Below are 10,857 nucleotides of genomic sequence, written 5' to 3'. Positions count from 1 at the left end.
ACTTAGAGCAGTTAAGCCTCCAAAAATGAAGTCAAAGCTGCAAAGAGGCATCAGCTTGAGCACCTTAATAAATTTAAATTTTCTTTGAATAGTTTCCTTATCAACCTCAGAAGAATACCTAACGTCTCTGCCCCGTCTATGCTGCGAGTGAAAAGCCCGACTTCTATCTCTCCTATACTTGAAGATGTCTAAACATGTCAGGGAAATATCACGTGCGAAGACTGTGTGTTCTAAAGCAAACCCGGGAAGTTTAGAATAACACAACCAATGTTGTGCCCCAAACACTCGAAACATAAAAACAGAACAGAGCCAAGAAAAGGCTACGGGAGACCCCGTCTCTAGTGCGTTTTGCTTGAGACTCAGAAAGGAATAATTACAGGCAAGAAGCTTTGAGGACTCAGCCTATTGATGAGAAATAGGCTATTTAGGGATACTTTGACCGTTTTGAATAGTTTGCTTTCCAGGTATTCAGAGTCAGGCATTTCTTTCCCGCCTCTGGCCTGCGCCCAGCCCTCTGCTCGCCTCCCCTCCACGTTCCATTTATCAAGTTAGCATTTTGCTCACAATAAAATGGATGACAGTTTCATTACAGAATGGCATCACTTGTCAAACTTTGAATTACTGATCATAAAAATATCTGTTATGCTTTGAAGGATTGTTGGAGGACTTCCATTTTTATATATATATATATTTTATCAGTAAGGCTGTTTAGTGCAACATGCACAGGGAGAGAGCTGGGGAGGGGAGGGGGGGACAAGAAATCAAACCCGGCCCAGGAGCCCAGGGTTGGCTGTATCCTACCCATACAAACAAGCTTCCATCACAGCCCTAGACAGCAGAAATAAAAGGGAGCTTTTTGGCTCACAGCTATAAAAAAAATTATCATAGTGATGAAGTTCCTCAGCCATCAACAGAGCTGTGATAACGCTGTTTGATGATGATTTTCCCATGAATGTTAAACAGCCGCCACTGCAGAGGGAAAGGAGCTTATCTGCACCTAATACTGATCTCTAATTCCTGCCCTTCTTGAACCATCCATTTTCCAACAGCATTAACTGGCAAATTTACATCCCATCTTAATGCTGCTAAAGAGGACAGGAGACGAAGAGTAAATGACAGCAGTGTAATGAGGGGTGGCTTTTTTCTCCTTTCTCTTTAATGGCTGAAGATTTACACAATTGTCTGTAAGCTTATATAGAGAGCTTACCTGAACCTTTTCCCAGCATGGATTCAACTTACAGGAGCTTTTGTTAACTAAACACACAGAAATATTTTTAAGGAGGTTTAATAGTAGGACTTCAAAAGAAAGCCAAAGGATGGAAAATCAGAAAAAAAAAAAAAAACAAATTTATATGTCATAAATAATACAAATATCTTCCAGGGCTGATGATTTCTGAACAAACAAGGTGGTAAGAAATAATGTTCTCTTAGGTTGCCACGTAGCGAGAAAGATTTTGAATATGAAGGAATAATTAATTAAAACAAGGATTTAGAGAGAGCTATGTTCCACATGCCACCAAGACCCAGGATTTCTCTGATCGTATAACATCCATCAAAATACTACCTGTTCACTAACAGGGTGTGAAGAGATAGCAGGTAATTTCAATGGTAAATCTGAATGTAGGGAGCTACAATAGCTAGATGTGGGAAAATCCCATTTGTGCATCCAGATGATGAAAGTAAAGCAAATAAAAATCACCATGGGCGAGCCATTTAACATCACAGGCTGGAAACCTTGAAGTTGTCTTTGACTCTTCCCCTTCTTTCATCCTCTTTATCCAATCCATTACCAATCCTGCTTTTCCTCCCTTTGAAATGGTTTTTTGAATTTACTCACTCTTCTCTCCCTCCACTCTGACTCATGTCTCTAGCCCCTCTCCATCTGAATATGGCAATTCCTCTTTTTTTCCCTGCTTCTAGCCTCTGTGGGCCCCTTCATAGAGTCATTCAAATAATACTTTGGTATTTTTCACCATGTAATCTGCCTTCTTTGAAAAAAAAAAAAGAAAACACACTCTTTTGCCCTCTGCCGCACCTCCCTCCCCCCACCCCCAACTGCTTATAGAAATGGTTCTTAAATTTTTTTTTTCAACGTTTATTTATTTTTGGGACAGAGAGAGACAGAGCATGAACGGGGGAGGGGCAGAGAGAGAGGGAGACACAGAATTGGAAACAGGCTCCAGGCTCTGAGCCACCAGCCCAGAGCCTGACGCGGGGCTCGAACTCCCGGACCGCGAGATCGTGACCTGGCTGAAGTCGGACGCTTAACCGACTGCGCCACCCAGGCGCCCCTAGAAATGGTTCTTAAAGTGTGGTCCACAATAATACCTACTTAGGGTCAGATTTAATAAGACCCACTCACTGAAAACTACAAAACATTTTGAAGGGAAATTAAATAGCTTACACAAGTGGACAGATGTGCCATAGTCAAAGATTAGAACAGAGGTTGGCAAGCTCTGTAAAGAACCAGATAGTAAATATTGGTGGGTTTTCAGGTCATATAGGTTGCTTTGAAATATTCTCTCTCTCTTTTTTTTTTTTTTTCATCCAAAACATAAAAACCATTCTTAGCTTGAGGCCATACAGGAATAGGCTAGATTTGGCCTGCAGACCATAGTTTGCTGACCCCTAGGTTGGAAGATTCAATATTGTTATGATGGCAATCTTCCCCAAATTGATCTGTCGATTTGATGCAATCCCAACCAAAATCCTTACAGGTTTTAAAAGAAATTAATCAGTTTATTTTAAAATGTCTATGAAAAGGCAAAGGACCTAAAATAGCCGAAGCGATTTAGAAAAAGAAGACCAGAATTGGAGGACTTATACTACCTGATGTCCTCACTTATCACAAAGCTACAATCATGAAGATGATGAGGCACTAATGTAAAAATAGATCAAGGAACAGACTAAAGAATCTGGAAACACACCCACAGTTACATGGTCAATTGATTTTCATCAAAGATACCAAGGGAATTCAATAGAGAAAAGATGGTCTTTTCAACAAATAGTGCCAGAACAAGTGAATATTTCCATAAAAATAAAACAAAATGTAACCGTGATCTCGTATCACACGCAACAATTAATCCAAAATAGGTCGTAGATCTAAATGTAAGATCTGAAATGATTAAACTTCTAGAGAAAATTTATAAGAAAATCTTTGTGATACTAGCTTAGGCCAAGATTTCTTTCTTTCTTTTTTTTTTTTTAATTTTTTTTAACGTTTATTTATTTTTGAGACAGAGAGAGACAGAGCATGAACGGGGGAGGGGCAGAGAGAGAGGGAGACACAGAATCGGAAACAGGCTCCAGGCTCTGAGCTGTCAGCACAGAGCCTGACGCGGGGCTCAAACTCACGGACCGCGAGATCATGACCTGAGCCGAAGTCAGCTGCTTAACCGACTGAGCCACCCAGGCGCCCCAGGCCAAGATTTCTTAAATGGGACACCAAAACCAAACACTATCAGAGAAAAAAGTTGATAAAAGGGGTTTCATCAAGATTAAAAATTTCTGGTCTTTGAAAGACATAATTAAGAGAGCAAAAAGGAAAGTTACCGACTGGGAAAAATGTCCACCAAATATAGATCCAACAAACACTTTGTGTCTAGAATATCTAAAAAACCCTTAGAACTAAATAATAAGACAACCCAATTAAAAAATGAGCAAAAGAATGGAAGAGAAACTTCGCAGAAGCAGGTGGCCAAGAAGCAAATGTAAATATGTTCAATTATCCACTAGTCACACAAGAAAAACAAACTAAAACCACGGTGAGAAACCACTACAAACCCACTAGCGTGAGTGAAGTGCTAAAGATTGCCCATACGAGGCACTGGCCAGGATGTGGAATAACTACAGCGCTCATGTAGTTTGGGTTGGAATGTTAAATGGTGCAGCCAATTTGGAAAACAGTATGTCAGTACTTTATGAAGTTAAACGTAAATTATAATAATATGAGTCAGCAGTTCTACCCACAGATATTTACCTAGGACAAATAAAAATACACATCTACATAAACGTGTGTATGCGAATGTTCACAGCAACATTATTGTATATAGTCCCAAATGGGAAGCAGCCCAAATATTTAGCAAGCGGTGAACATATAAACAAATTGTTGTATGGTTCTACGATAGAATACCACTTGGCAACAAAAAGAAACAACGTAGTCGTATAGGCAACACGAATCAATCTCAAAAACATTGTGCTAAGTGAAAGAAGGCAACGATAAAAGACTGTGAGGGGCATCTGGGTCCTGGGTGACTCAGGCCATTAAGTGTCCGACTCTCGGTTTTGGCTCAGGTCATGATCTCAGGGTTTGTGAGTTCGAGCCTCACATCTGGCTCTGCGCTGACAGTGTGGAGCCTGTTTGGGATTCTCTCTCTCTCTCTCTCTCTCCCTCTTTCTCTGTTCCTCCCTCACTTGTGCTCTCTGTTGCTCTCTCTCAAAATAAATAAATAAACTTAAAAAGAAAAGACTATGAATGATCCCATTTGTATGAAATTCTAGAAGTGACAAAACCGTAGTGACAGAAAGCAGATCACTGGTTTCATGAAGCCAGGAATAAGGGAAGAGCAAAGGGGCATGAAGGAATTTTTTCAGGTGGAGGTATTCTAATTTTTAATGTTTATTTATTTTTGAGAGAGAGAGAGAGAGAGTCAGAGCACAAGCCAGGGAGGGGTAGAGAGAGAGGGAGACACAGAATCCGAAGCAGGCTCCAGGGTCTGAGCTGTCAGCACAGAGCCCAACGCGGGGCTCGAACTCACGGACCGTGAGATCATGACCCGAGCCGAAGTCGGATGCTCATCCGACTGAGCCACCCAGGCGCCCCTATAAATAATATCTTAACAAAGAAGAGGTAAAGAAACTACAAATTTTTGAGTTTTGGGGTGAAAAGACAAGATACTCCCCTCTTGGGTGCCTGGCTGGCTCGGCTGGGAGAGCATGTGACTCTTGATCTTGGGGTCATGAGTTTGAGCTCCATGTTGGGTTTAGATTTTACTTAAAAAATAAATAAACTTGGGGCGCCTGGGTGGCGCAGTCGGTTAAGCGTCCGACTTCAGCCAGGTCACGATCTCGCGGTCCGTGAGTTCGAGCCCTGCGTCAGGCTCTGGGCTGATGGCTCGGAGCCTGGAGCCTGTTTCCGATTCTGTGTCTCCCTCTTTCTCTGCCCCTCCCCCGTTCGTGCTCTGTCTCTCTCTGTCTCAAAAATAAATAAACGTTGAAAAAAAAATTTATAAAAAAAAATAAACTTAAGAAAAAGTTACTCCTCCTACGTATCTGTGATGGAGTAGACTTACTTCATATGCTTTAACCAAAATCACATATCAAAGCAGATTATATGCAGAAGTCAGCTGCCTTCTATTCTATTAACAGACATGCAAGACATTTGTAAACATGTAAAATAATGTCACCCTTCTCATTATGTGACATTATATTTTTTGGGAAACACATTCTTCATATAAGTATTATTTATGTTGTAGGTAGGTTTATTATTGTCATTTAATATTAAAAATATTTTTAAGTTTATTTATTTTGAGAGAGAGAGAGAGAGAGAGAGAGAGAGAGAGAGAGAGAGTGAGTGGGGTAGTGGCAGAGAGAGAGAGAGAGAGAAGGCAGAGAGAGAGAATCCCGAGCAGGCTCCACACTGTCAATGCAGAGCCAGATGCGGGGCTCAAACTCATGAACAGTGAGATCATGATCTGAGCTGAAATCAAGAGTTGGACACTCAACTGACTGAGCCACCCAGGCACCCCTGTCATTGGATATTTTAATATTAAACATTTTAATGTTAAAAAACTTTCTCAGCTTTAATTTCTATATGCCAGATATTGATAAATATAACCCACATAAACAAAAGCCCCTTGGGGTTCTCAGTTATTGCTCAGTTATAAAGGGGTCCTGAACCCAAAGGCTTTAAGCATTGCAAACTAAAACTCAAAGTTCGGTAGAACTGGGATGTCTTTGTTCTCGCAATCCTCTGCTGGAATTGTTTTCTCCAGCTGGGCTAGGGTGTCTCCAGTTCCGATTCCCAGTCCAGGTCCGCGATTAGCTTGTGTCATTCTTTCCGTAATCCTACTAGCTTCATGCCTTCGCAGCATTTTTATCCTGCGGCTCACAGTTTCCTTACCTGCAAAATGAGGATCGCAATCGAATCAACTTCATGGGGTCGCTGTCCCTACGCAAAGTGAGTTTATGCAAAGCATTGAGAATAGTGCCTGCCCATAGCAAGCGTGCAATTCCGTGTGCTGTTATAGTTCTCATTGCTTTTGTTACCTTCCCGGTTTCCCTCCATCTTTGTAAATGTCACTGCTCTGTGTTGACCAAGCCGTCCTCTCTCATCCAACAATGGTATCCATAATTAATAAGCACCACTTGGTTTTGCTCTCTTTTTCTGATTGTTTGAAACATCTTATTTTATTTCCCAAACTATATCTAAAGCTCCTTGAAAGCAAACTCTCTCTTTGGCTTGTTTTACTTAGCACAGAACTGGGCAAGCAACAGCTGCTTAACAGATACCTTGTTAAGTTGTTGGTTTCCAACTCTGTAGTATGGGAGTAATAGGAGCATCTTCTGTATCTACTTCATGGATACATTGTGATAATATATATGAAGAGGTTTCATATCCTTTAAAGGAAAAGGAAATCCATACGCCAAGCCAGGCCCCTTTCGTGGGTCCCAAAATGTCCTAGGCCATGATAAGGAATTTTTCCGGAAACAAATTATTGTTAAGCGGACGCCCCTATTTATATTTTCCCTTAATACTCTGAATTCCTTTGTCATATTGAATTTTGCATACTTAACAATGCATTCCATCAAACAAGCATCTGGGAGAAATATCAAAACTGTGGCTTTGTAGGACATGCAAAGATGACACTTTGTATTGACCTTGCTAAAAAGGTTCTCATTTAAGATTTGCATTGTCAAGTTTCTGCCCATGATATTCCCAGGAGGGAAATGATTAATCTGTTAAAATCCTAAATGAACAAGACCTCACTGGCACTTCTGAAAACATTTTTTTTTTTTGTAGCATTACTATAGCTACTTAAATCTGTACAGAATTTTTTTTTGGATATGGTGGTCATCAAATTTTAGCTGAAGTTAAAAAAAATTTTTTTTTTTAGTAAATACTACAGTAAATACTTTTGAGAGAGAGAGAGAGAGACAGAGAGACAGAGCATAAGTGGGGTAAGGGCAGAGAGAGAGGGAGACAGAGAATCTGAAGCAGGCTCCAGGCTCCGAGCTGTCAACACAGAGCAGGATGCGGGGTAGAATGCATGAACCGTGAGGTCATGACCTGAGCCAAAGTCGGACACCTAACTGACTGAGTCACCCAAGGCGCCCCTAAAATTCTAACTTTTTTCCATGTTGAGCCTAAGTAATCTCGAGTAACATAATTTCAGACATTATGCTTACACCAAAACCACAATGCTGTGAGATGTCATGCTGAACTGACCACAAGGATCCGATATATAACAGAGTAGGAATATTAATTCATGTAAGAAACATTTATCGAGCACCAACTGTATACGCAGCACCTGGGAGTACAGGGGTGTTCAGTTCTAGTAGCAGGAGATGGAGAAGAAATGAAAGCTCAATAAATGAGATAATTTTAGATAGTGATCAATGCAATGACCACCATGAAAAAAATAGCATGACGGGATAGAGACAGACTGGGGCCTGGGATGCTATTTTGCTAGAATGAGCAGAAGTTACAGCTAGTTATTTTAGAGATATTAAAAATATATGTCTAATAAAAATGCTAATTGGGGTTATCTTTTAATTATTGTCTTTTTTATACTTTTCTGCGTTTTTCTATTTTTTTACCTGAATATGCACAACTTCCATAATCAAAGAAAAGTTATATAAAGCAAACTTTGCTTGCAATCCACTTTAGATCGTGTTGATCCTATGACTAAAGATACCACAGAGATCTACAATTCTAAACAGAAAACACTGAGTATTTAATATTTATTGTTTAGCTGCCTATGAAATAAGTTATTTGTGAAGCCCCTAGAAGAGTGCTTAGCTTAGCACCTAGTTAGTGTTAATAAAATAAATAATAATAATAATAGACTGGTATGTTGACATGATCTCTAATTCAGTTTAGCAAACAACTTTGGAGAACATCACCGTGTGCAATGTAAGCAGTGTGGAGTGTGAAACAAGGAGTATGATACGGCATGAAATTCCAATGTACTTGAATGTCTTGTATCTATTCTCTCTGTGTCTCTCTCTTTGAGAGATGTAGCAGTCCTGCCGTCAAGAAATCTAGAAATTTGCTAGGATAGAAACATTATTCACACAAGTATTAATTCATAATACCGGAGTTCCTTTTTGGGGGGTGGGGGGGGCAGGCAGCAAAAACTAACTGAACTATAGGTTCTGGTCAAGAAAGGAAGAGTTGAATTTTTAAGTCCAAACAAATTCAAAGGGGGAGTTTAATCACCCCCCCTTTATTGTTGAACTACTTCCTCTTACTGGTGAGAAATCTAAACGTTTATCCTTTCAAGGATGTTCATTGTAATCCATACACAGACTTTGTAATAAACCTGTGGTTATTTGTGTGGGTGAAGTGTGGTGAGTGACCACATCGCTCCCCAAGACGAGATGCTTTCGACCCAGTTGCAAACACAATGTGGTCCTACGTGTTTCTGGAAACAATTATCAGCACACCCATACTTGCTTGACTTTGTCACGTAGGAACAACCAACACAAACTTCGCGTCAGAAGATGCCAGCTAGTGACATTAAGGAAGATGTGTATATTGGGTTCCTTATTTTGTGAAGGTATTTCCCATATGAGAGCCTGGAATTAATGGTTTTCCATCCGTGGGTGCAGAAACTGTCGACAACTGGGAGCCAGTTGGAAAGGGCTTCTGAGGACAGCCTTCAAGCCCCTTGCATGGAGATGTCTTCTGTGTAGCCGAAGGAAGGAGAATTTTGATAACATAAGGTCTCTTCCTGCTCTCACTTCTTGTCAACCCTTAGCCCAATAAATGTCGGCTTCTAAAAAGCCCATCTTGAAGGTACTTTGGGGAGGAAAAAAAATCACAGGAAACTTTAATCTGGCATAGACAGGCAGTTTTCACTCTTCACCTCCTCATTCTTCGTATCTCTGCTTATTCAGCACTGCTTAATATAGATCTAAACAGGAAGTCTCCCACTTATGAATGTGCTTGGTTCTAGAAATTTACCTTTAGGTTGATTATGTGGATCTGAGAACACAGTTTCTCTCAGGAAAAAAAAAAATGTTATAAATGGTTGTCAGATTCCCAGGCAGTCCCCAAAGCCAATTTAATTTAATGTTCCTGAACACTAAAAATAGCAGCTTAAGGAAAAGAGAGAGTTTGTGTGAGAGAGCTGCTTGTTTGGATATGGATTACTCAGCTCCAGAAGGATCCCCAGTCAACTGGCTGACGCTTCCTGGAGGTGCCTTTTGTACCTTTTGAATTTTGAACCATTGGAAATGTTATCTATTCCGATGTTTTGTAGTTAAAAAAAAAAAGGAACCCCACTCACCAATGATAATACTCGCATCAGTCTGGGCTGTGATCTCAGAAACAGGAAGTGAAATGAGAAGAAGGAAGAGGCTTTTACCTTCCGTCCTGATTCACGACCTGTCCCAAGTAAGATTTGGGGGAGCGGTAACAAGAAACTGCTTTTCTTTTCTCTTCCTTAGACCTCTCTTCTGCCCCCTGGTGTCCCTGAGCCCAGAGCCCAGGTCCCCTTACAGCTTCTGTAACCTCTCTCCCTCTGCCCCAGAGCGCCGTCTATTTGAAGGAAGTTGCCCCTGGTCGCCAAGGTCAGAGTTTTTCCTCCCAACCAAATCCCATCAAACTTCATAGTCACCCCCACGAGCATCCTGTGCGAGATATCGGAAGGCAAGCAACCGCATAAAACTACAGTAGAACACGAACCACTGAAAATTTTGTAACTTTCAAGAAATTATTTGCATATTTCAAAGGGATGATTCTTTTAAAAAAATTCTCTAATGTTTATTTATTTTTGAATGAGAGAAACACACAGAGCACAAGCGGGGGGGCGGGGGGAGCAGAGAGAGAGGAAGATACAGAATCCAAAGCAGGCTCCAGGTTCTGAGCTGTCAGCACTGGGCCCGATGTGGGGCTCGAGCCCATGAATGCAAGATCATGACCTGAGCTAAAGTCGGATGCTTAAACAACTGAGCCATCCGGGTGCCCCTCAAAGGGATGATTCTTAAAAGAACATCAAGGGGTGCCTGGGTGGCACAGTCGGTTAAGCGTCCGACTTCAGCCAGGTCACGATCTCGCGGTCCGTGAGTTCGAGCCCCGCGTCAGGCTCTGGGCTGATGGCTCGGAGCCTGGAGCCTGTTTCCAATTCTGTGTCTCCCTCTCTCTCTGCCCCTCCCCTGTTCATGCTCTGTTTCTCTCTGTCCCAAAGATAAAAATAAAAAACGTTGAAAAAAAAATTTTTAAAAAAAAGAACATCAAAACTGAAAGGCAAACACTTCAGATCCCGTGAGGGTGACTGTGTGTGGGCCCGGCGGGCTGTTTCTGGGTCAGCACATCCTGGAAGCTCACTGTTTTCTTCCACTCCTCAGAGGCGGTTCTCTGACCAGCTCTGGGTTGCATTAGTTTCCTCGGCTTCTGCCAGGCTGCTTCTAGCTCAGGAGCGATCCAGGTCATGGCTCCCAGCACGCCTTTGGTCAGGGCCTTTCATCACTGTTGGGTTGGAGTTACTGCTTTGCCACAGAGCTCCTGCCTAAACGCTTCCCCAGCCAGCATTTCTGTTAATAAAATGGCTACATCCCAGGGTCCGTTTGCTGATAGCAACAATATTTTTTTCTTTCTTTTTTTTTTTTTTTTAAGTTTATTTATTTTGAGAG

General features: G+C 41.4%; 1 long non-coding RNA gene across 1 annotated transcript; it reads right to left on the bottom strand.

The window, feature by feature from the left end:
• Positions 1-5,728: 5,728 nt before the first annotated feature.
• On the bottom strand, positions 5,729-9,800 carry LOC123380721. Its single transcript, XR_006586791.1, has 2 exons — positions 9,513-9,800; positions 5,729-6,121 (listed from the first exon to the last, which is right to left on the bottom strand). It is a non-coding gene; the product is annotated as an uncharacterized LOC123380721 (long non-coding RNA).
• Between the last annotated feature and the right edge of the window lie 1,057 nt (positions 9,801-10,857).

This window comes from Felis catus, chromosome D2, assembly GCF_018350175.1.
Source record: "Felis catus isolate Fca126 chromosome D2, F.catus_Fca126_mat1.0, whole genome shotgun sequence".
NCBI classification, from domain to species: domain Eukaryota; kingdom Metazoa; phylum Chordata; class Mammalia; order Carnivora; family Felidae; genus Felis; species Felis catus.
The sequence above is the reverse complement of the archived record's forward strand: the minus strand, read 5'-3'. Positions and strand labels throughout refer to the sequence as shown.